This window comes from Palaemon carinicauda, chromosome 32, assembly GCF_036898095.1.
Source record: "Palaemon carinicauda isolate YSFRI2023 chromosome 32, ASM3689809v2, whole genome shotgun sequence".
NCBI classification, from domain to species: Eukaryota; Metazoa; Arthropoda; class Malacostraca; order Decapoda; family Palaemonidae; genus Palaemon; species Palaemon carinicauda.
Genome location: NC_090756.1, coordinates 2,226,730 through 2,252,521, shown reverse-complemented (window position 1 = coordinate 2,252,521; position 25,792 = coordinate 2,226,730). Strand labels below are relative to the sequence as shown.

The following is a 25,792-nucleotide window of genomic DNA, read 5'->3' as shown; positions in this document are numbered from 1 at the left end:
CCTTCAGGCTTAAAGGAATAACTTTTTCCTGCCCGCTGGATCTATCCTCGCTCATGCGAAGCTACGATCGTCCCTGCCCTAGTCGGAGGAAGACCTCCAACTTGGAGCATGGCTCGGACTTTCAGTCCTTTAAGAGATCTTCTCAAGACCCTTTACGACAGGCCTCGGATTGTATTCCGCCTTGGGTCTCCTGCTCACTCTGGCCACGGCCAGTGTGTAAGCAATCTTCTTGGTCTCTTACGACTCCCCCCTTTCTAAGGAAGAGGGGAAGGCAACATTCAGGTTCGCTCCTGAGTTGTTGGCTAGACTCAGAATCTGGGGGTCCCTGCCCTTCGTTCCAATTCATTCAAGATTTCGAGTCTCCATTCTGTATCTGATGTCCCAAGACCTTCTCTTTCTTGCCAGTAAGGGAATCGAGAGGTTAGCTTTGGGAACAGCTGCAGTTTGTCCTCAGTTGCAGCCGATTTGGGAGCACAAGGAGGACACGGGGGAGAGTCACCAGTATACCTCTTCAGCCCGGACTCAAGGACATTCATCTCGACCTGTCTCCAGACCCTCCCCCGTCACGTCGCCCTACAGCACGATGTTGGATACATCGCAACGTCCCTCGCCTTCGAGTAATACTACTCTGTGACGCAGGTGCTACAAGCTGGAGTCTGGAAGCGCCTAATGACCTTCGCAGCCCGCTTCCTGCAGGGCGTGACCCACAGGAGTCTCGATACGTTTTCTATCGCTCTGTGGTGGCTACACAACAGCTGGTCTAACCTCAGGCTCCTTTTTGGACAGGTAGCAGAAGGTTGAGGGCTTTGTTATCAGGTTTTAATCTGCATGAACGAAAGAAGTATGTCTGGCTCTTATTTCTTTCTTCATCATCCCCTCTACGGGGAAGCAGCATCCTGGTCTCTGCATAGCTGACCTCGAACTTCTGCAGGTAAACCATGCTTCCTTGTGTTCCGAGTATTGAGTCAATACTGTCGCGTCCCCCATACCCTGACGAGGTGGTATTGGGAACGTCCTAACCCAGAGTTCCTTCTGGAACTCCAGGTCAACTGCCTAGGACGGGTCACACTTCTTCCTTCACACACAAGCTTACGTAGGCCACATGGTTCCTTGCGGAGCAAGGAACTTGTGAGGTGCAGGGACTCCTTTTCTCGAGTGCGACTCACTCGGATTCTGAGTCCCCGGTTAAGCCAAAGCCAGTATGGCTGGGGACTTTCTACCCTACCTAAGGGGTAAGTCACCCTTTGTAAATAGCGTGGTTTGTATTTCGGTTACGGAACAAATGACAAATTCGAAGATAATTTGTATTTTTCCTAACCATACAAACCTTAGCTATTTACACATATTTGCCCGCCAGCCCTGTCCCCCAAGACAAGTCCTACCTCTAAGTGAAAGTGAGCATTTATCTGTGTGTGTGTGAGGGGGGGGAGGGGTAGCTAGCTACCACTCCCCCCCCCCCCCGCTAACTAGCGCGGGGGTAATACACCCTCGTTAAATTCTAATGGCTCGCCATTTCAGCTGCGCTAAAAGGTAAACCTTTTGTAAATAGCTAAGGTTTGTATGGTTAGGAAAAATACAAATTATCTTCGAATTTGTCATCTTTTAACTTACTTTTTCGTATACATGTATATATATGAAAACATTCTTAATGTTTATGTATATATATGTGTATAGAAATGTGATAAGTTTCATTTTCAGTGTTTGTGCTGTGCGTGTGATACACATACGACAACGACACATGCATACATTAGCACCGGAATAAGGCCAGCACAGTTCCACTTCATGGGGAACGACCTCTCCCTCTTTGGTCCATCGGTCTTCCCGTCGGCTTATAACCGTTAACTCGGCCGCTGCAGAGGAATCATCATCTGGACCCTTTTCATTCAACTATTGTCTTCGCCTTTTCCCTTTTCCTACGGGAAACGTGGATTACTGAGGGAAGGGAATGTGGCCTCTCAGAGATTGACTACAGTCTTTCTCTTCTCAAGGTCGTTCACCTTTCAACAATAGTGTACTATTGGGAAGAGCTCCTGTCCCGTTTGCGTGTTAGATTGCTCTTCCGATTGTTTGTCTCAATTATTTTTAGTGAAATTTTAATTGTAATTTTAACTTTTAAACATCAGACTTACCCTGTGGTTATATAAAAATAGCTTTAGTCCCTGACGTCCGGCAGAAATTCAAAACTCGTGGCAATCGCAGATTGAGTAGCCAGGTGTACCACCGGCGCCCTCTCTCACGAGGTACCTGGAACCATTCCGTGATTCCTCAGATCTTCCCTGCTGCCATTGCCGGCGACATCGTTGGATATTCACTCGTTATTTAACCTGGATTTTTGCAGTTATCTTTGGTGATGTACTTCTAATTTGGTTATTGGCTTTCGCTTGTTTGGATTTGCTTTCGGATTCTCTTGAAGCCTTATTGATTTTGATTATTTTGACCCTTGCTCATTTTGATCTCTCTTTTTAAATATTCATAATGGCTGACCCTTCTCCCGCTTATAGAAAGTGTGTGAAAGGGTGTAAGACCCAGCTTCCTAAAGCCTCTATTGATCCCCACTCAATTTGTGTTAAATGTAGGGGTAAAGTATGTGAGATGGGGGATCGGTGTGACGAATGTGTTTTGTTGTCTGAGAGTGAGTGGCTGGAATTTGACCGCTACACTCGTAAACTTCAGAGAAACAGAATTAGACGTAGTTCTTCTCGGTCTAGAGAATTGTCCTCTTCCCGTATCATTGAACCTAATCCTTCCCCTGTAGTGGTAGTTTCAGATCCCACTACTTTTACCGCTGAGCCTACGCTAAAGGACATGATGGTCACTATTCAAGCCCTGGGCGTTAGGGTGGAATCGCTTGCTGCGGACAGGAACCAGCTTCTGTCCGATGTTGATCAATTAAAAAGTGTCAGTGCGAAAAGTGCACCGTCTGCTCGGACCTGTCGTTCACCTAGCCTTAGACCTCTTCCAAGCTCCCCAACCCCTGGGAGAAGGAATGTCTATCGGCGAAAGGGAACGAGAGGCGTTATCGCTCGAGCAGACGTCCCCTCGAGCGTACCTGTTGACGCTTCACGGGACGCTTGCCCTCACCATGGGAAAGGTGAGGTTAAAGTGTTTGCCTCATCTTCGGATGACGCAGCGCCCAGCCGGGGCTGGCGTCAGGTTTCCAGATCTCTTGAGAGGAAAATGGATGCAGTAGATCAGCGTCGCGCCTTGTCACCGCAAGCGCCTGGTTGTAGCCATTGGAGCAGTCCAGAGTGTTTTCCTTCTTCTGTAGAAGGTTCTCCTGCTAAACGTCCTGATAGGATGTCGGAGTCTGACAAACGTCAAGTCCAGCCTGTTGCAGATCTAGTTCCTGAGTGGTATCACTTCAGTTCATGCTTCGCCGCCACCGTCAGACTGGTTGTCGTCTTCTGGACACTCGGCGCATTACATGAGCGACGAAGAAGGCGAGTTTGTTGTGGAAGTAACTTGTCCTGGAAAACCACAAGTTGACCCGAATTGGAGTATGCTGCAAGATATGCAGCAGCAATTCTCTTCTTTTATGCAAACGTATCAACCTACGGACAAAAGAGTGGCTCGCCAAGATCCCGACCGCCGGGAAACTTCGCAACTTGACGCCAAGCGTCGTAAGGCGGTTAGTCAAGAGGCGCTTGACGACGGACAGCTTTCCAAACGTCAAGCAGTTAAACACGGCGCAGAAGGATGTGATAAGGTTTCTGTGAAACGTCGAGACCCTGATCCACTTGACACCAAACTTCAAGCATCCAGGCGTGACGCCGAACGTCAAGCGACCAAGCGTGACGTCGATCGCCAAGCAGCTAAACGTGGCGCCGAGCGACAAGTTAGACGTGACGTCGAGCGTCAAGGAGAACGTGACGCCAAGCGTCTAGCAGATGCTGAACGTCAATCAGTCGGACGTGACGCCGAGGTAAGAGCCTCGGACATCATGAGGACACCAGTCGTACCGAGCGTCAAGGTCGTGGCCTCCTTAGTTCCGATCGTAATGATCGCGAGCGTCTTCTTTGTGAGCATTGAGCGTTGGATCAACGTGACGCCGGACGGGATGACCCTGCACCTGTGGATGACAGAAGACAGGCTCATAAGGAGTCTCCTCTAGTTCTGCAAGACGTCTCTAATTCAATTAGAGTTTTATCGGAGAAAGACATTGATGGTCACCTTTCCCCGGCTGAGCTTTTAGAAGAATTCTCGGAGGGAGAAGAGCCTAATACCCTTCATCATTCAGTTGATCTTAAGAAGATTATGAAAGTATTTACGGAAAAATTTCCAAACCCTTTTTTTCCTGTTGCTCCACGTTCCCCTCCTTCGGAGTTCACCCTAGGGAAGGCAGCGAAGGAATCACTTTTCACTAAGATGGTTCTCTCTCGGTCATCGAAGAGAGCCTTAAGGATGTTGGGAGACTGGATGCAGTCCAAAAAAGACCAAGGCAAGACAGCCTTTTCTTTTCCTCCAGCTAGATTAGCCTCCAGGTCAAGCGTGTGGTACGAGACGGGAGAAGTTCTTGGCTTGAGAGTTCCTGCTCTGCCCAGGGAGACTTTTCAAGCCTAGTAGAATCTCCTCGTCGGTCGGTCATGAGAAGGACCAAGATTCTATGGTCTACTTCTGAACACGATCATCTTCTCAAAGGCGTCTTCAGATCCTTTGAGGTTTTCAACTTTCTGGATTGGACTCTGGGAGCTTTGGGGAAGAAAGTTTTAACCCTAAAAGATACTGACACTGATAGTTTTATCCCCATCATGTCATGTATGGATAAAGCCATTAGAGACGGCTCTAATGAGTTGGCAGCCCTATTCTTAGCTGGGGTTCTTAAGAAAAGAGCACAAATGTGTTCTTTTCTTTCCATGGGGGTCACACCCTTCCAGAAGTCTGAGTTGCTGTATGCACCTCTTTCTCCCTCTCTGTTTCCTCAGGAGTTAGTGAGAGAGGTTGATTCCGCTTTGACCCTGAAGGCCACTCAAGATTTAGTGTCAAAGACTGCAAGGAAAGTCCTACCGACTTCCTTTACTAGCCGCAAACCAAAAGAAGAAACTCCATTCCCTCAGTTTTCACAGCCTTTTTGAGGGAAGTCCGTCAGTAGGGGTAGCTCCAGACCCGACGGGAGGAGAGCAAGGAGAGGATCCAGACCTGGGCGAAGCAGAGTCTGACTACTTTCGCCTTCAGACAGCAGTAGGAGCCAGACTGAACAACTTCTGGCGAGCTTGGGAGAGAACGGGAGCAGACCCTTGGTCCGTTCTTGTTCTGAAGGAGGGATACAAGATTCCTTTCATAATGAAACCTCCGTTAGTTTTAGATCCGGTGAATCTCTCTCCCAGATACAAAGAGGAGTCAAAGAGGCAGGCTATGCATTTCCAAATGTGTGTCTTGTTGGAGAAGAAGGCAGTAGGGAGGGTGCGAGACTTGCGGTCACCAGGGTTCTACAACCGCCTATTCGTGGTTCCCAAGAACTCGGGGGGAAGGAGACCAGTTCTGGACGTAAGTGCCCTCAACGACTACATTCAGAAGACAAAGTTCTCCATGGAGACTTCAAAGACTGTGCTAGCAGCAGTAAGAAAGGGCAACTGGATGGTCTCTTTAGACCTCCAGGACGCTTACTTTCATATCCCCATTCATCCGAGTTTCAAACGTTACCTGAGGTTTGTTTACAGGAAGTAAGTCTTCCAGTTTTGGGCCTTATGTTTCGGCCTCAGCACCGCTCCTTTAATTTTCACGAAGCTTATGTTAAATGTAGTGAGCATACTGCACTCAAGAGGCATCAGAGCCTCCTTGTATCTGGACGACTGGATACTGTGACATCTTATGCTTAGCATAGACACAGACCAAATGAGAACTACAGAATTGATTATTGCTCTGCCATCTAATTATGAACCAGTGTCCCCAGAGAGTATTAATATGAATATTCCAGATCTCCAGAAAGGAATAAGGCACTAAGCTCATTCCCAAGCAAGAACCTACCCAATCAGTGTCCTGGCCTATACATTTCTCCAGGCCCTTCAAACCTCAAAGTGCCTGTTATGAATTTGACAATCCCCTATTGAAGCAAGCTAAGGCCACTTTAGCTTCTCTGAATAAACAAATTTTAGATGCAGAAAACTCCTTGAGGTTTAGTAGATGCCAAGACTAGCGTATATAGTTTATTTCCTTGTTTCCCTTCCTCACTGGGTTATTTTCCCTGTTGGAGGCTTCGGGCTTATAGCATCCTGCATTTCAAACTAGTGTTGTAGCGTAACAAGTAATGATAATAATAATAATAATGATAATGATACTATCTCCGCCTGCACTGTCCAATCAGTACTGTACTGTATAGGTTTTGCGTATCTACGGGAGCACATCCTAACCCTTTGCCTATTGACCCAGACGTGGCTGGCCTTTTACCGGGTATCCCCTAGGAGCGGCTGATCCATCAAACACCTTCTTTATCTGCTGCAGCTATATGAGGAGCAGTGTCTTAATATGCAGTATCCGAGAACCTTTTGGAACCTGCTGTCCGGAAGCATTGTGAAGAACTTGTCCGTTCTGGGGTAAAAGCTCTGGAGTTTATGCTTCACCAGTGTGCTTTTCTCTGTGGTGATTATGTCCTAAAAAGGAGGGAAGCTGTCGCTGCAAACTTCACCCGATAAATGATGGCTACAGACACTATAACACCAAGGAATGCCAGTGTTATAGACCACCCAACTTTTTCCACCTGCATAATGGCTGCAACAGTAGAAAAATCCAACCAGGCGTCGATTTTAAAGAAAAGCAGCTGCATCATGTTCATCAGCTTCTCATACCATGCCTAGACCATCCCCCATGAAATAGGCTCCCAGCATCATCTACTCCCTAAACCAGACCGGGCTCAACAATAGAAAAGACAGTCAGTTCCCTCAACTTCCTTTCGATGTAGAGGCTATCTCTCGATTATAAGGAACCTATGATGTAGAGGTAACCATTAAGGATGGCAGATCCCCCAGCTACCACCATTGGACAAGGCAGCAGGGTGACAGCGCAGAACCTTTGGCGTTAGAAGTGCTCCGTTCAGGGTATTGCGTCCTGTTCATGGACTGTATCCCCTCTCTGATCAAGGCTTCGATGAGTTCCCAGAGAGACCTTCTCTTACGAGAAGATGTGATGAAGAGGACGGAGATGAATGCTATCTGGAAAATCATAGAAGGATCTCTAGGTTTTTTTGAGCAATCGTTTCCTAATGTAGAAACTGATGGGATGTTGGAGACCCGTCATAGATCTTTCCCGCATGAACAGTTTCTTTTTACAGGCCTTATTCAAGACGGAAACTCCAAGCATAGTTATCCAGGCAGTTCGTCTTAACGACTTCCTTTTGTCCATAGACCTACTGAACGTATACTTCCAGATCCAAGTCTAGTCGAGGTCAATTAAGTGTTTCCTGTTCTCCTTTCAAGGAAAGCTTTACCATTTCAAAGAGCTGTGTTTTTGCCTGTCAACAGCTCCATAGATCTTCACTCTGGTATCTTGGGCACACGCTATGGGAATCAGAGTCTTACATTACCTGGACGAGTGACTGTTACTGGCGTACTCAAAGGCTCGACTGATCCTCATTGAGGATCTCAAATTTTGCTGAGATCTGGGGATCAGGCTAAATTATGGGGACTCAAGTCTTAAACAGCAGTGTCGTTATTGGTACCTTGGCAAGGACCTAGACTCGGTCGAAGTCAGAGTACTGTATTTTCATCCGCAGACAGAATCCAGAGTAAAGATCTGGCTGTAATTTTAGTTATCTATAAAGGTTTTAGAGGTTATAGATGCAGTCTGAGCAAAGATCTGACAGTAATTTTGGTCTTCTGGAAGTTTTGTAAATGTTATAGATGACTTCAACAAGTACTCACCTTTAACAGAAACTTCTTGTACATCTAGCTTCTCCAGTAAAGTTAGTGCTCTTCGGGAAAATGCATCTCCGATCAGTGCAGTGAGCGTTAAAGAGCCAGTCGTCCCAATCATCTGGCTCTTCATCTGCTCTATTGAGAATTCCACATGATGTAAAGTTAGACCTTTTCTGTTGGATTAAAAAGAATAGTTGGCCATAAAATTTCTACAGGACCATCCTTTAGACTTCTTCCTGTTCTCGGATGCTTCTCGCCAAAGGCTATCCATCTTCAAAGGGGTAAAAGTGTCAGGATTATGGACACCAGAGAACAAGTTTGGTATAAACTACTTAGATATGAAAGCAGCCTACTTAGCGTTACCCGACTTCCAGAATACCTTCAGGGTGGCGGAGGGTTTTCCACCACCGGAAGCTAATTACTGGTTACTGCCGATACCTCGTTATGAGTTTTAACAACCAAGTTCCAGCTGTGCTCGAATCAGTGTCCTATTAAATTACTCTGGTTTGTACGTTTAGGAAAATACGAATTACTTTTAGGATTTATTTTTTATTTTCACTTTGTTTTTTCTCAAGTTTCTAATGACCATTGATGTTATGATGCCAAATAATTATCAATCATTCATTTATTCAAATAGACATAAATAGGGTCTTTTACTGATGTACTTTAATAATAATAATAATAATAATAAGAATGATGATATGGTAATAATACTATAATATTGAAAATAAAGATAAGTAAATATTAGAATTTTGAAAGTAATTCTGCCTCTATTTCACCAAATACCTTATGTCAATTATGTAAACTATACTGTACTGTATTTAAAGCAACTAGAAATGATTTATTACTAAAAGTGATGTAATTATTCCAAAATATTATCAGATATTGACTATTTCAGGCTCTTGATGCAGACGTCCGTTTTTGTACCCTGCGATACTAGAGAAAACATGCCGCCTACAGCAACTCACGGCTGGGAAGACAAATGTGATTCCTTGTGGTGACCCCCTGACCTATGGGGACTGCCGACATTGTCTTATCTGACTGCGTCATTACTTAACTCTTATTACATACAGTACGAATATACTGTCGTGCCATTTGTCAAAATGTGGATATGGGTGAGTAATCAAGGTGTAGGATAGGATACCTGAAAGTGATTGCTTTTTTCAGCTTATGTACAATGGCTACTTTCCTCTTGGTAAGGGTAGAGGAGACTCTTTAGCTAGGGTAAACAGCTCTTCTAGGAGAAAGGCACTACAAAATCAAACCATTGCTCTCTAGTCATGGGTAGTGCTATAGCCTCTGTACCATGGTCTTCCACTACCTTGGGTTAAGAGTTCTCCTGTCTTCGGTTAGAGTTTTCTTTCTTTAGATTACATTCAGGCACACTATTCTATCTGTTACCTTTGACTGGCCAGACAGTACATTAGATTCTTCTCTCTAGTTACGGTTCACTTTCCCTCTGCCTACACATACACAGATTCTCCTCTGTCCTCATACACCTGACAACACTGAGATTAGCAAACAATTCTTCTTCACCCAAGGGGTTAACTACTGTACTGTTTGTTCCGTAACTGGAATACAAACCACGCTATTTATTAGGGGTTATACTTTTGGTGGAGCTGAAATGACGAGCCATTAAAATTTAGCGAGGGTTAACTACCCACACTGCTAGTTAGTGGGGGTAGGGGGGGGGGGGTAGCTTGCTACCACTCCCATTCACACACCTGTGATTTACCTCACTTCACTTTTGGCTCGGATGGAGAGCGGTTGTTTCCGCTCTCCCTCCTCGCCTATTCTGGACTGCCATTAATTTTTGTCTTTTAACTTACTTTTCCTCATACATGTATATATATGAAAACATTCTTAATGTTTATGTATATATATGTGCATAGATATGTGATAAGTTTCTTTTTCAGTGTTTGTGCTGTGCGTGTGATACATATACGACAACGATACTTGCGTACATTAGCACCGGAACAAGGCCAGCACAGTTCCACTTCGTGGGGAACGATCTCTCCCTCTTTGGTCCATCGGTCTTCCCGTCGGCATATAACAGTTAACTCGGCCGCCGCAGGGGAATCATCATCTGGACCCTTTTCATTCAACTATTGTCTTCGCCTTTTCTCTTTTCCTACGGGAAACATAGATTATTGAGGGAAGGGAATGTGGTCTCTCAGAGATTGACTACGGTCTTTCTCTTCACAAGGTCGTTCACCTTTCAACAATCGTGTACTATTGGGAAGAGCTCCTGTCCTGTTTGCGGGTTAGGTTGCTCTTCCGATTGTTTGTCTCAATTATTTTTAGTGAAATTATAGTTGTAATTTTAACTTTTAAACATCAGACTTACCCTGTGGTTATGTAGAAATAGCTTTAGTCCCTGACGTCCGGCAGAAATTCAAAACTCGCGGCAATCGTAGATTGAGTAGCCAGGTGTACCACGAGCGCCCTCTCTCACAAGGTACCTGGAACCATTCCATGATTCCTCAGATCTTCCCTGCCGCCATTGCCGGCTACATCGTTGGATATTCACTCGTTATTTAACCTGGTTTATTGCAGTTATCTTTGGTGATGCACTACTAATTTGGTTATTGGCTTTCGCTTGTTTGGATTTGCTTTCGGATTCTCTTGAAGCTTTATTTATTTTGATTATTTTGACCCTTGCTCGTTTTGATCTCTCTTTTTAAATATTCATAATGGCCGACCCTTCTCCCGCTTATAGAAAGTGTGTTAAAGGGTATAAGACCTGGCTTCCTAAAGCCTCTATTGATCCCCACTCAATTTGTGTTAAATGTAGGGGTAAAGTATGTGAGTTGGGGGATCGGTGTGACGAATGTGTTTTGTTGTCTGAGAGTGAGTGGCTGGAATTTGACCGCTACACTCGTAAACTTCAGAGAAACAGAATTAGACGTAGTTCTTCTCGGTCTAGAGAATTGTCCTCTTCCCATATCGTTGAACCTAATCCTTCCCCTGTAGTGGTAGTTTCAGATCCCACTACTGCTACCGCTGAGCCTACGCTAAAGGACATGATGGTCGCTATTCAAGCCCTGGGCGTTAGGGTGGAATCGCTTGCTGCAGACAGGAACCAGCTTATGTCCGATGTTGATCAATTAAAAAGTGTCAGTGCGAAAAGTGCACCGTCTGCTCGGACCTGTCGTTCACCTAGCCTTAGACCTCTTCCAAGCTCCCCAACCCCTGGGAGAAGGAATGTCTATCGGCGAAAGGGAACGAGAGGCGTTATCGCTCGAGCAGACGTCACCTCGAGCGTACCCGTTGACGCTTCACGGGACGCTCGCCCTCACCATGGGAAAGGTGAGGTTAAAGTGTTTACCTCATCTTCGGATGACGCAGCTCCCAGCCGGGGCTGGCGTCAGGCTTCCAGACTTCTTAAGAAGAAAGTGGATGCAGTAGATCAGTGTCGCGCCTTGTCACCGCAAGCGCCTGGTTGTAGCCATTGGAGCAGTCCAGAGCGTTTTCCTTCTTCTGTAGAAGGTTCTCCTGCTAAATGTCCTGATAGGATGTCGGAGTCTGACAAACGTCAAGTCCAGCCTGTTGCAGATCTAGTTCCTGAGTCTGGTATCACTTCAGTTCATGCTCCGCCGCCACCGTCAGACTGGTTGTTGTCTTCTGGACACTCGGCGCGTTACATGAGCGACGAAGAATGCGAGTTTGTGGTTGAAGTAACTTCTCCTGCTCTACCACAAGTTGACCCGAATTGGAGTATGCTGCAAGATATGCAACAGCAATTCTCTTCTTTTATGCAAACGTATCAACCTACGGACAAAAGAGTGGCTCGCCAAGATCAAGGCCGCCGGGAAACTTCGCAACTTGACGCTAAGCGTCGTAAGGCGGTTAGTCAAGAGGCGCTTGACGACGGACAGCTTTCCAAGCGTCAAGCAGTTAAACACGGCGCTGAAGGACGTGATAAGGTTTCTGTGAAACGTCGAGACCCTGATCCACTTGACACCAAACTTCAAGCATCCAGGCGTGACGTCGATCGCCAAGCAGCTAAACGTAGCGCCAAGCGTCAAGTTAGACGTGACGTCGAGTGTCAACTAGAACGTGACGCCAAGCGTCTAGCAGATGCTGAACTTCAATCAGTCGGACGTGACGCCGAGCATAAGAGCCTCGGACGTCATGAGGACACCAGTCGTACAGAGCGTCAAGATTGTGGGCGCCTTAGTTCCGATCGTAATGATCGCGAGCGTCTTCTTTGTGAGCGTCGAGCGTTGGATCTATGTGACGCCGGACGGGATAACCCTGCACCTGTGGATGACAGAAGTCAGGCCCGTAAGGAGTCTCCTCTAGTTCTGCAAGACGTCTCTACTTCAATCAGAGTTTTATCGGAGGAAGAGATTGATGATCACGTTTCCCCGGCTGAGCTTTTAGAAGAATTCTCGGAGGGAGAAGAGCCTAAGACGCTTCATCATGCAGTTGATCTTAAGAGGATTATGAAAGTATTTACGGAAGAATTTCCAGACCATTTTGTTCCTGTTGCTCCACGTTCCCCTCCCTCAGAGTTTACCTTAGGGAAGGCAGCGAAGGAATCACTTTTCACTAAGATGGTTCTCTCTCGGTCATCGAAGAGAGCCTTAAGGATGTTGGGAGACTGGATGCAGTCCAAAAAAGACCAAGGCAAGACAGCCTTCTCTTTTCCTCCAGCTAGATTAGCCTCCAGGTCAAGTGTGTGGTACGAGATGGAAGAAGTTCTCGGCTTGGGAGTTCCTGCCTCTGCCCAGGGAGACTTTTCAAGCCTAGTAGACTCTCCTCGTCGGTTGGCCATGAGAAAGACCAAGATTCTATGGTCTACTTCTGAACTCGATGATCTTCTCAAAGGCGTCTTCAAAGCCATCGAGGTTTTCAACTTTCTGGATTGGACTCTGAGAGCCATGGGGAAGAAAGTTTCAACCCTAAAAGATACTGACACTGATAGTTTTATCCACCACATCATGTTATGTATGGATAAAGCCGTTAGAGACGGCTCTAATGAATTGGCAGCCCTATTCTCAGCTGGGGTTCTTAAGAAAAGAGCACAAATGTGTTCTTTTCTTTCCATGGGGGTCACACCCTTCCAGAAGTCTGAGTTGCTGTATGCACCTCTTTCTCCCTCTCTGGTTCCTCAGGAGTTAGTGAGAGAGGTTGCTTCTGCTTTGACCCAGAAGGCCACTCAAGATTTAGTCTCAAAGATTGCAAGGAAGGTCCTACCGACTTCCTTTACTAGCCGCAAACCAAAAGAAGAAACTCCATTTCCTCAGTTTTCACAGCCTTTTCGAGGGAAGTCCGTCAGTAGGGGTAGCTCCAGACCCAACGGGAGGAGAGCAAGAAGGAAAGGATCCAGACCTGGGTGAAGCAGAGTCTGACTGCTTTCACCTTCAGACAGCAGTAGGAGCCAGACTGAACAACTTCTGGCGAGCTTGGGAGAGAAGGGGAGCAGACCCTTGGTCCGTTCTTCTTGCTCTGAAGGAGGGATACAAGATTCCTTTCAAAATGAAACTTCCGTTAGTTTTAGATCCAGTGGATCTCTCTCCCAGATACAAAGAGGAGTCAAAGAGGCAGGCTATGCATCTCCAAATGTCTCTCTTGTTGGAGAAGAAGGCAGTAGAGAGGGTGCGAGACTTGCAGTCACCAGGGTTCTACAACCGCCTATTCCTGTTTCCCAAGAACTCGGGGGGGAGGATGGAGACCAGTCCTGGATGTAAGTGCCCTCAACGGCTACGTTCAGAAGACAATCCAAAGACTGTGCTAGCAGCAGAAAGAAAGGGCAATTGAAAGATCTCTTTAGACCTCCAGAACGCTTACTTTCACATCCCATTCATCCGAGTTTCAAGCGTTACCTGAGGTTCGTTTACAGGAAGGAAGTCTTCCAGTTTCGGGCCTTATGTTTCGGCCTCAGCACCGCTCCTCTAATTTTCACGAAGCTTATGTTAAATGTAGCGAGCATACTGTATTAAAGAGGCGTCAGAGCCTCCTTGTATCTGGATGACTGGCTACTCAGAGCTCATTCCTTCAATCGCTGTCTGGAGGATCTGCAAATGACATTGAGATTGTCAGAAGAACTGGGTCTTCTTGTAAACACAAAAAAGTCCCAACTGATTCCATCCCAGAAGATCCTTTATTTGGGGATGGAGATTCAGAGTCTAGCTTTTTGGGCTTTTCCGTCACCCTCAAGGACGGAACAAGCCCTCCTGAAACTTTGTACTTTTCTAGAGAAAAGAATTTGTTCTGTGAGAGAGGGGATGAGTCTCCTAGGAACCCTCTCCTCACTGGAACAGTTTGTTTCCCTGGGAAAACTGAATCTCTGTCCTCTTCAATTCCACTTCAATCATCATTGGGACAAAGAAAAGAGCTTAGAGACGGAAAGCATTCCCCTTACGGAACCAGTAAGAAGTTGCCTCCAGTGGCGGAACGATCCGGGGCAAACTTCAGGAAGGTTTCTCACTGGAACAAAGGAGCCCAGACCTTGTGTTGTGTTCCGATGCCTCGGACTCAGGGTGGTGAGCAACACTGGGCAAGTTGGAGATTTCGGGTCTGTGGACAAGATATCAGGAGAGCCTCCACATCAACCAGAAGGAGCTGTTAGCAGTCCTGTGGGCCCTCAAAGGTTTCGAAGGGTCGTTATTGAACAAAGTGGTGCAGGTCAACGTCGACAACACCACAGCATTGGCCTACATAGCCAAACAAGGCGAAACTCGCTCGAGGTCCCTTTACGAGACTGCAAAGATTCTTCTCGTCTGGGCAAAGGAGAGGAACGTAACCCTTCTTACAAGGTTCATCCAAGGAGAAAAGAACGTGATGGCAGACAACCTCAGCAGGAGAAATCAAGTTCTGGCCACGGAATGGACATTGCATCAAGAGGTCTGCAAGAAACTATGGCGGATTTGGGGTCGTCCGTCCATAGACCTGTTCGCAGCATTGAAAACGAAAAGGCTGGAGACATACTGCTCCCCAGTTCCAGATCTCGAAGCGGCTCACATAGATGCTTTCCTGCTGGATTGGTCTCACCTGGACATGTATGCGTTCCCCCCATTCAAAGTTGTGTACAAGGTGTTGCAAAAGTTTGTGTCACACGATGGAACCAAATTGACTCTAGTGGCTCCCTTTTGGTTATCAAGAGAATGGTTCACAGAGGTACTAGAATGGATTGGGGGCATCCCGAAAAGCCTCTCATTAAGAGTAGATCTACTCAAACAACCACACTTTGAGAGACACCATCAAAACCTCCAAGCTCTACATCTAACTGCCTTCAGACTATCAAAAAACTCACAAGAGCTAGAGGATTTTCGAAGAAGGCAGCTAGGACTATTGCTAGAGCAAGGAGGACTTCTACCATCAAGGTTACCAGTCCAAGTGGGAGGTTTTTAGAGAATGGTGCAGAGTCAACTCAGTTTCCTCATCCAGTACCTCTGTAACTCAGATTGCTGACTTCCTTTTAGACCTTAGAAGAAAACGCAAATTTTCTTCCTCTACCATCAAGGGGTACAGGAGTATGTTAGCGGTCATCTTCAGGCACAGGAACTTGGACCTCTCTGGTAATAAAGACCTACAGGATCTTTTCAAATCCTTTGAGACATCTAAGGAGCGACAACAGGAATCACCAGCCTGGAATCTGGATGTTGTCTTGAAGTTCCTCACGAGTGACAGGTTTGAGCCCTTACACTTGGCTTCTTTTAAAGATCTCACTTTGAAGACTCTTTTCTTGGTTAGTCTGGCGACAGCTAAGAGAGTTAGTGAGGTTCATGCTTTTAGCAAGAATATTGGCTTCAGAAACAGCAAAGCTATCTGCTCCTTGCAACTTGGATTCCTGGCCAAGAACGAACGCCCTTCTCATCCATGGCCTAAGTCTTTCGAGATTCCGAATCTTTCCAATGTGGTTGGTGAAGAATTGGAGAAGGTCTTGTGCCTTTTGACTCTAGCGACTGCCAGAAGGATCAGTGAGGTCCAGGCAATCGAGAAGCGTGTAGGCTTCACCCAAAATGGAAAGGTTTGTGCCTTAAGGTTCGACTCTCTCGCCAAGAATGAGAACCCTTCGAAACCCTGGCCCAGGACTTTTGAAGTCCCTAACCTCATGAATCTAGTGGGTCAGGAACAGGAAAGCCTCCTCTGCCTGGTTAGGGCTCTCAAGGCTTATTTGGCCCACACTAAGAACGTGAGGAGTGCATCCAACTCCTTATGGTGTTCGGTGAAGGATCCTCAAAAACCCCTGTCAAAGAACGCTTTGTCCTTTTTCCTGAGGGAAACTATTAGGGAAGCCCACCTCTTTTGTGAGGAAGAAAACTTCGCCCTGTTGAAAGTTCGGGCTCACGAAGTAAGAGCCATTGCTACCTCACTGGCATACCGGAAAAATATGTCAGTTAGGCAGATCATGGACGCAACGTTCTGGAGGAGCAACTCTGTCTTCGGTTCTCATTACCTCAGAGAGGTAAGAGTGGACTATGACAAGTGTTATACCTTGGGCCCATACGTAGCTGCGGCTTCTGTATTAGGCAAAGGAGTTACTACCCCCACTCAACCTTAGTTTGTGTACTTGTATATAGGTTTGTGTTTTTTATGGTTGTCTGAGGTCCTCGTCTTGTGGTACGGTTCCCTCAGTCCAGATAGATAGCTTAAAGATTAGTTTTAGTAAGGTTGCAATTCTTTTTTATTATATGGGGCGAAGGTAGTTTCTGAAGTCTAGTCAAGTTGTTGGTCCTACCCCTTTGACAGACTCGATTGAGTTGTTTGCAGCGTAGCAGGTCTACTCCTGGCTGAACACTTCTAAGGGAAAGCGACTCTAGAGGCAGTTACCTTTGAAGTCAGCTACCTTAGCAGGTAAGGAATCAAGGTGTTTTTTCTCCTACAACTCTTTTGCTGTTTCCCCAACTATGTTTTTTCTGTCTGTTTCCCTCCTCCAAATGTGTGAATCAGCTATATATGTATAACTGCCAGGTAAGTACTACTGTATTCATAAAAATGGAGATTTTATGATAAAACAAAGTTTTGTGAATACTTACCTGGCAGTTATATATATATTTTAAAGCCCACCCATCTCCCCTCAGGAGACAGGTCGGGCAAAGATAATCTGAGGAACAGAAAACTGGAATGATTCCAGGTAAGGGTTGTTAACCATCTAACCACACAACCACCACAAGGCTGTTGCCGCGATTTTCGATTTATCATAAAAACTCCATTTTCATAATAAAATAAATTTTTGAACATACATACCCGGTGGTTATATAAAATCTAATTCCTCCCTCCTCCCCTCTAGAGACCTATGGGCATGGAAGATCTGGGGAATCATGGAATGGTTTCAGGTACCTCGCGAGAGAGGGCGCTGGTGGTACACCTGGCTACTCAATCTGCGATTGCCACGAGTTTTGAATTTCTGCCGGACGTCAGGGACTAAAGCTATTTTTATATAACCACCGGGTAAGTATGTTTAAAAATTTATTTTATTATGAAAATATAATTTTTCAGCTTTTCTCCGTGGGGAACATTTCCCTTCGGAGGATCAGTGGTTCTCACTATTAGTGGATATTCTTAGCTGATTTAAATAATTGTAATTCTGTTTTTATTACAGTTACTCTGCTCCTCCCTTCTCCCGTGGATGTCGACTAGGGAAGGAAGGGCACAATACTTATTTTTATGTTGTTCCCTAGGGGTTCCTTTTCGGAGTTCCTCCCTAGGGAATTTATCTGTTAAATTATTAATTTTATTTCTTCCTAGTTATCTATGCAGTTTTCTTTGTTCGACTAAGAGTACCGACGAAGCAGAGCTTTTCTGTTCATGCCTGGGGAATCTACTGTCACTACCGTCCCTCAGAGGACGTTGTCATGGGCGTCATCCCTTCTCTTAGAAGTACTCCCGTGACAATATGACTAGCACTTCAGATCATCTTAGAACGCTAACCAAGAGGCTCGCTTCCAGGGGTTGGACAATTTCCCTTCCGAGGGAAAGTTTCCTCCCCAGGTATGAGGTTGTTTCTCTCTTCCGAGAGAGAACTTCCCACATCTTAATACAGTACAGTAAATTCATTGTCTCCGACAGCTGTTGCTGCCTTCGCCCAGACTTCTCTACCTCCTTGCTGAGTCTCTCTTCTTTCAGGGGCAGAGCACAGTCTTGGCAAGTCTCTTCTACGGAGTGTTTACCTCTCTCGTTCGCGAGGGAGGCCACTCATAGAGACTCCTCTTTGGAGGATCGCTACTGTTGAAGGTCAGCTTGCTGATCCACCGGCCCTCACAGGCGTCATCATGGGCGTCATCAAGTCTCTTCTATGAAGTGTTCACCTCTCTCATTTGCGAGAGAGAGGCCACTCATAGAGACACCTCTTCGGAGGATCACTCTGCTCATCAGTTCCTGATCATCATACCAGCAGACTTACCAGTGCAACCTTTCGCTTAGTCCGTGGACTTCGGTCCTGGACTCCTCCTAAGGCCAGCTTGCTGGTCTACCGGCCCTCATGGGCTTCATCAGTTCCTGATCATCCTACCAGCAGACCTACCAGCGCAACCTTGCGCTGCAACTTAGTCCGTGGACTTCGGTCCTGGACTCTTCTATGGACCTGTCATGGTTGCCATCAGTGGATGTTCGCCCTTCCAAAGGGCACATCCCAGTTCCTGATCGTCCTACCAGCTGACCTGCTGATCTACCAATGCAACCTTACGCCGCTGATAGTCCTTTGGACTTGGGTCTTGGACTCTTCCGCGGACCTTTTACGGTCCCCATCGGTGGATGCTTGCCCTTCCAAAGGGCACATCCCAGTTCCTGAAAGTCCTACCAGCTGACCTACCGATCTACCAACGCAACCTTACGCCGCTGTTAGTTCTTGGACTGTTGACTCTTCCGTGGACCTTTTACAGTCTCCATCGTGGATGTTTGCCCTTCCTAAGGGCTCATCCCAGTCGTCCTGCCAGCTGACCTGCCGACCTATCAACGCTACCTTACGCTACAGTTAGTCCTTGGACTTCGGTCCTGGACTTTTCTGAGGATCACCAGCTCCCTCCTGCAAGCATTGTCATGCGCGCCATTGCTTCCTTGCGCGCTCGCCAACGATCTTCTACGCGCATGCGCGCTAACGGTTTTCTGCACGCAGCCAGCGGTCTTCCGCAAGCCCGCGCACGCTCTAACTGTTTTCCGCGCCAGTGGTTTTCTGTGCGAGCGCGTCATTAGTTTTCTGCACGCCAATGGTTTTCCGCACGTGCCCCAATGGTCTTCCGCGCGCGCCAAGCAGTCTTCCGTGCACGCGACAATGCACCCACCCTTGCGCAACCAGTCACACGCTTCGGCACATTCTAGGGAGACTGCACAAAACTACACAGTGCCTTACTGCGCGTCAGCGCTCCCCTGTGCTCTCATATCCAGTACCCTCCTGCTCACTTGCGCTTGCCAATGCGCCAACTCTTCAGAAAGAACCAGAGCTTGCCTGTTAGCGCTCTTCTGCGCATTGACCGGAAACTGCGCTTCAGCAGAACCTGAGCACCAGCATCATCCTGTGTGCCATTGCACCAGTACTCTCCTGCACACTGGCGCAATTGGCAGAAAAAGGAATAAAACTTTTTGGACAGGTCACCATTGCCCCATTCCTCTCCCTGCAAACGCATAACATGGCTTCCGGGAAAAGAGGAAAGAGGCTTCACAGAAGGATTCAAGATCCCGAAAATTCCATTTTCTAAGGGGAATCAAAACGGGGAATCCTTGGTCCCTGTCTCTTCTGAAGTTTCTTTTTCCTTGACAGACCACCATCAGCAAACAAAAAAGCATCAACAGACAGATCTCTAGATCACTGTTTGCTAATGGCTAGTTCACGGTTTGCTGATTGCTAGCTCGCCGATCACCAGATTGCCAATTGCTAGCTCAGCTTGATCATTGACCTCTAGTCCCTCCAATGACTAACAATCTCCGATTGCTAGCATTCCAATCACTGACTGCTAGTCAATAACCAGTCATCAGCTTGTTGATCAGGCAGCTCATCTTTCTTCGATCATTGAACTCAGCTCGCTGATCTCTGACCAGCCCATCGCCAGCTTGCTGATCTCTGACCAACCAGGAGGGACCATAGTCAGCTTGCTGATCTCTAGCTCACCGGTCCACGATCGATCGCTGATCATCAATGGCTTACCATCACCAACTGACTATCATTAAACCATTCTGCTGTCTCTCATGGCTCTCAAAGCAGATTACCAACTCATTTGCTGACTGACCAGACAGCCTTCATCTGCCTATCAGTTACCATCCTCGGCTCAGACTGCCGATTCACCGATCATCGGCAATTCGCCAGCAGTTCATGACTCAGACTTACTAGTCAACCTCTGCCCGTAGTTCCCTAGATCAGAATGTATACAACATACTTCTCGCTACTGGCCGTTCGCCATCACACTAAAGTGATCAGCAAACGATCGACAACCCTCATCAACGGCTTATCGACAGGGGACTACTTGCGAGCACTCTCCAACTGCACAGTAACCACCACACCCAACCGTTAACCATTGATTTACATTCGCCAGATTGATTCTATTCTAGCAGACTTAGTGGCAACCTTGCATTAGCACCTGAACTTCTGAAGTCTTTTTACCAAGATCTAGTGATCAAGGTAAACCTGCGGAGTCTTCTCTACTTCCCTCCCAGAATGATTCTAGACACCAATCTCCACAAACTTTCTCAAAACGAGAAGAACTCCCATCCCAGAGTGACTTGAGTCTGACTGGAATCAGGCCCTCGATCCCTCAGACATTCTGACCCCCATGGGACCAGAAGTTTGGACGAACCTCAAGGGATGGGTGTCAGTCGAGAATTTACAGAGCGGTATAACCTTCTCATCCTTCCACACCCCTTGGACTTGATGCTGTGCGTAGAACACATCAAGAGAAGAGAGGAGGGACCATAATGCTGCACCACACGACCTCAACCCTCTGGACAGAGTCCGAAAGTACCTTCACTTAAATCTCTTGAGAGATGAAGGCCAACTTTCCGGTCCTTCAGCAGCCTCATCGGTTCCTAACAGACCACTCAGTGATGTGATGGGCGACAATACGACACACCACATATAGGCTCACATCGGCAAACAAGAAGGAACTTGCTCTTAGCCTCTTCCCATCCAACAGTATAAACACTAAGATGGGCCAAAGTCCATTTGGTGCCACTATCAGCCGGCTTCATTCCACACTAAAGGAATGTGCTCGCTGATAATCAGTGCACAACATCTCGGATAAGGTATACCGAATGGTCTTTGGATCGCCTTGTAGCCAACAAAGTCCCGACTTTACGGGGTCTTCCAACTAGGTATCTGTTCGCAACGCTCCTGAACCTCAGGCTGCCGTTGCTCCCCTGCCCTACACCTCAAGGCTCTCTGGCAAAAAACAGGCCAACAACGGTGGGTACAACAATGACGTTTACATCTCGTCCCTGTTTTGTCTGGAGAAGGTCACTCAAGAAGGCTAGAACATCGGTCAGCCTCTCAAGGACTCTCTTAGCTCCCCTATGGCATTACGCAGAACGGTTTCCAAATCTTTTGCAGCTCGTGATAGTCTCTCCAAGAGAACCCTCTCCACATCACAGACAACCCTCTTCAACACCTACCACAAGCTATAGCTTTGCTATGATTGTACGCCTGGAGACTACCCAGTACCTCTTTTGCGAAAAGGTTGTCTAGATATCTGAGAAATTCCTCAGCATCAGTCTACCAGGCAGTATAACATCTTGTGTGGTTGGTGTCATGTGAAAGTGTCTCTCTCCACTCGATACCTCTATTCCAGCAATAGCGGAATCCTCGAGTATATATATTAAAGGAAAAGACCTCCTATTCAGTTTTGACAGGTAAAGATGATCACTCAACCTTGATCCTTCACCTTCAAACTGAAAGGAAGGGACATCCTCTCATCAATAGACCTTTCCTAACTCATACGGACTTACAACTTGCCTTTCTCCTGTTGGAATTGAGACCTTCCTCTCGGGACATGGTTCAAATTCTCCAATCTCTAAAGAGACCTCCTTATGTTCCACTTCACCAGGCAACAAATTTTCACCTGATTTAAGAAGACAATGTTCCTACACACTGACAGCAATCATACGAGTCAACGAACTTCATGGTCTCTCTTTCTACATCACCCATTAATGAGAAGGGCAAAAGGCAATGTTCAGTTTTGTCCCTGAGTATGTCGCCAGACACAGTCTCCAGAGGTGACTGATCTTACACAAGTCTCCACACGGTAACGGACAATCCAGATCATCCGTTACTATACCCAGAGAAAGGTATGAAACTCTACCTTAAGAAAACGGCAACAGCCCACCCTGGTCCCTTCTCTTGTCATCACGACTGGGAGAGACTAGAGGAGTATCACCAAAACATCATCTCAACATAACGACTCATGATGTCAGCGGCATAGCTATGCCCCTGGTCCTTCTTAGCAGATTACTCAGTGACGCAGGTTTTACAAGAAAGGATGTGAATGTTCCAGGTGACTTTCACAACCTTTCTCCTGCAAGACGTGACCCACAGGAACTCGATACGATCTCTATCGGTCCAGTGGTGGCTGCACAACAGCTGGTTGTATACCTCAAGCTCCTTATTGGACAAGTAGCAGAAGGTTGAGGGCGCTGTTACCCAGTTTTAGTCTGCATGAATGAAAAGATTTGACTGGCTCTTATTCTTTTCTTCATCCTACCCTCTCGTGGGGAAAGCAGCATCCTGGGTTCTCTGGATAAGCTGACCTCAAACCACTGCAGGTAAACCATGCTCCCTTGTGTACCTAGTGTTAAGCTAATACTGTTGCGTCCCCATACCCTGGTGATGTGGTATTGGGAAAGTCTTGGTTATATTAGGTTTTTCCTACATAGACTCGGAATAACTTTACCTAGACAGTCACACTTCTGCATGTCTCAACACAGCCTGCGTAGGCCGCGCACCTTGTGTAGCAAGGTTTTAGCAAGGGCAGGGATTCCTTATTTTTGAGTACAGTACTAAGATAGATAAGGAGCCCCCTGGTAAAGCCAAAAACCAGATTGGCAGGGACGTTCACCCTTCCTAATGGGTGAGTCACTCCTAATAAATAGCGTGGTTTGTATTCTAGTTACGGAACAAATGACAAATTCCTAGATAATTTGTATTTTTTCTAACTATACAAACCTTAGCTATTTATACAACTTTCCTGCCAGCCGTATCCCCCTTGAAGTCCTACCTCTAAGCAAAGTGAGGTAAATCACAGGTAAGTGAACGGGAGTGGTTGCAAACTAAACCCCCCCCCACCTCCTGCTAACTACCGGTGTGGGTAGTTAACCCTCGCTAAATTTTAATGGCTCGTCATTTCAGCTCCGCCGAAAGTATAACCCCTAATAAATAGCTAAGGTTTGTATAGTTAGGAAAAATATAAATTATCTACGAATTTGTCATGTTTGCTACACTAGTATATTTTGCCCCATCTAACCCCAAAACCTAGTCTCCCACTGGGATCCATAATAATTGTTAAGGATTTGTAAAGCAGGAGAGAGCTGAGTTGCTATGTGCAGATGACTTGGTGATTATTACTGAAAATGGGGATAACTTAAGAGAAGAGTTAGAGAGTGGCAGGAGAATGTGGAAAAAAGTGGGTTGAGGGTAAATGTTGGTAAGACTGAGGTTCTGGTGAGCAGCAAGGAAGGTAGAGACAGGATAGCCATACATGAAAGTAGAGGCTCAGTTATAAAACCGTTAAAACAATTTAGACAAGTCAGGAAGGAGGGTGTGAGGCTGAAGTTGAAAATAGGATAAAAGCAGCTGTGGAGAAGTGGAGGTAGGTAGCGAGAAAAGAGATGAGAATGGTAAGATGAATTGTGGGAAAATCATTGCTTGAAAGATTGGAAAAAGATAAAATAAGAAGAATGACAGAAGAAGTAAAGATTACAGAGGTGATAAGTATGTCACGACTGATATGGTGTAAGCTTGTGGTGGGGAGGGAATGTGGAGGGCTTGGGAGGAACCTGTTTGAGTGGGAAGATCAAGAGGAAGGCAGAGAATTAGATGATGAGATAAGGTGAAGGATGATATGGAGAGAAGAGGTTTGGTGGAAAAGGATTCCTTTGATAGAATGCAATGGACAGGGCGCAATAGGCAACCGACCCCTTAATGTTGGGATAACGTGGGAAGAAAGAAGAAAATGGGAGAGCAGACAATTAGTTCTGGAGTGTCATTTGCTTATACAAGTTTTATTACTGTACTTTTATTACTGATTAACAGTTTAAGGTATCAGGGAAAGCCATTTTCGTCACATCGAAATACTGCATTACATTATTACAGTTCAGTATTTTAAAAGCATTGCTTAGCATTCATTGTATGGATGATGAACATAAACCATTTGGATGTATGAAAATTACTTCCTTACAATCCAGCACCATGACCAGTGAGACTTCAGAACTTAAAGCATTATAAGCAAATTTTATTGGGTGTGGATATCAAGGTAATGGTACTAGGCCACTTGACCTCGTTAGAGAGGCTTGTTCCTCACGGTTGTCTCCACTTATGATTGTTGCAATGGCGTCTAAGAAGACACTACTTACTGTATAGACCACAGATTCTCCTCTTGTCCTGGTCGCAGATTACAGATACTTTTCTCTCTCTGGTACCGATTGAGCAAGACACCAAACTCGACCTACTTTGGTGGCTAGGCTAGGCAAATCTGAGATTACCAAACGATTCTTCTTTGTTCAAGGGGTTAACTACTGCACTGTAGTTGTTCAGGGGCTACTTTCCTCTTGGTAAGGGTAGAAAAGACTTTTTTAGCTATGGTAAGCAGCTTTTCTTGAAGGAGGACACTCCAAAATCAAACTAATGTTCTCTAGTCTCGGGTAGTTATCTTATTTCTCTTCCTCTTGTTTTTTTGAAGTTTTTATAGTTTATATATGAAAGGTTTATTTTGATGCTGTTACTGTTCTTAAAGTATTTTACATTAATCGTTCATTACTTCTGTAGTTTTTCTATTTCCTCGTTTCCTTTCCACACTGGGCTATTTTCCTTGTTTGAGGAGCCCATGGGGTTATAGCATTCTGCTTTTCCAACTAGGGTTGTAACCTAGCTAGTAATAATAATAATAATAATAATAATAATAATAATAATAATAATAGTAATAATAATAATACTGAGGCTAGCCTCAAATAGCGATCTTGACTAAAAATGTTTTTTTCTGTTTGCTTTAACCTTGACTAAGCATTTAGGCAAACTACAAACTCACATTTGTTCTCATTCTGAATACTGGAGGTAGGTCTGTTCGTCTTTTGTTCCTAATTTTGTCGCCAACACTCAAAATCTATCTATCCTTGATAACAGGTTTTCATCCTTTACATTTTTATCGCTTAGCCAAGTAACCAATGATTGTACGAGTTACTTTTGTGTCTTGTAAAGGCGCTAAGGTGCTACCTTAAGAGAACAAAGAATGCCAGGCACAGGCTACAGAATCTGTTCATAAGCACTAGTAGGGGGAAATAAAGTCACCAAAACAAACAATCTCCTCTTGGCTGTGAGAGACTATTATTAGACCATCACTCCCTACATCCCCCCCCCAAGTACATCAGAGCAAGATTAGGTGCATGCTCAGGAGGACATGATGCTACTCTAGCCTTTACGAAACATCTCACAGTGGCTCAAGTTTTAGACGCAGGATTATGGAAATGTCAATCAACCTTTGCTGTGCATTATTTGCAGGAATGCACTCGCAAGTCTTTACATAAGTTTTTATTACTGCTTAAGAACAAAAGTATCATGTCTATGATAGCACTTACAATGTAAGTCTAGGTTAAGAGTGAGAGTGTCTGGCCCTTTTTTCTCTCTTCCCCTCCCTTTTGGTATAGCTGCTGAAATCCTATGTAGCTCGACTGATATTTTTCTATTACACATCCTCCTTACGAGGGGAACGATAGATTTGATAGGCAAACCCATTAATTTGTACAGGCCTTAATGGACAGACTTTCTAGTTAAAGAAAGAGAGATTTTCTTTTATAACAGCCTT

General features: G+C 45.8%; 1 long non-coding RNA gene across 1 annotated transcript in view; it reads left to right on the top strand.

The window, feature by feature from the left end:
* Positions 1–25,792, top strand: part of LOC137625699 (uncharacterized) — a 43,832-nt gene that overhangs the window by 7,172 nt on the left and 10,868 nt on the right. Inside the window, exon 2 of the long non-coding RNA XR_011040873.1 lies at positions 8,746–8,962. This is a non-coding gene — a long non-coding RNA (uncharacterized lncRNA). The remainder of the gene's footprint in view (positions 1–8,745; positions 8,963–25,792) is intronic.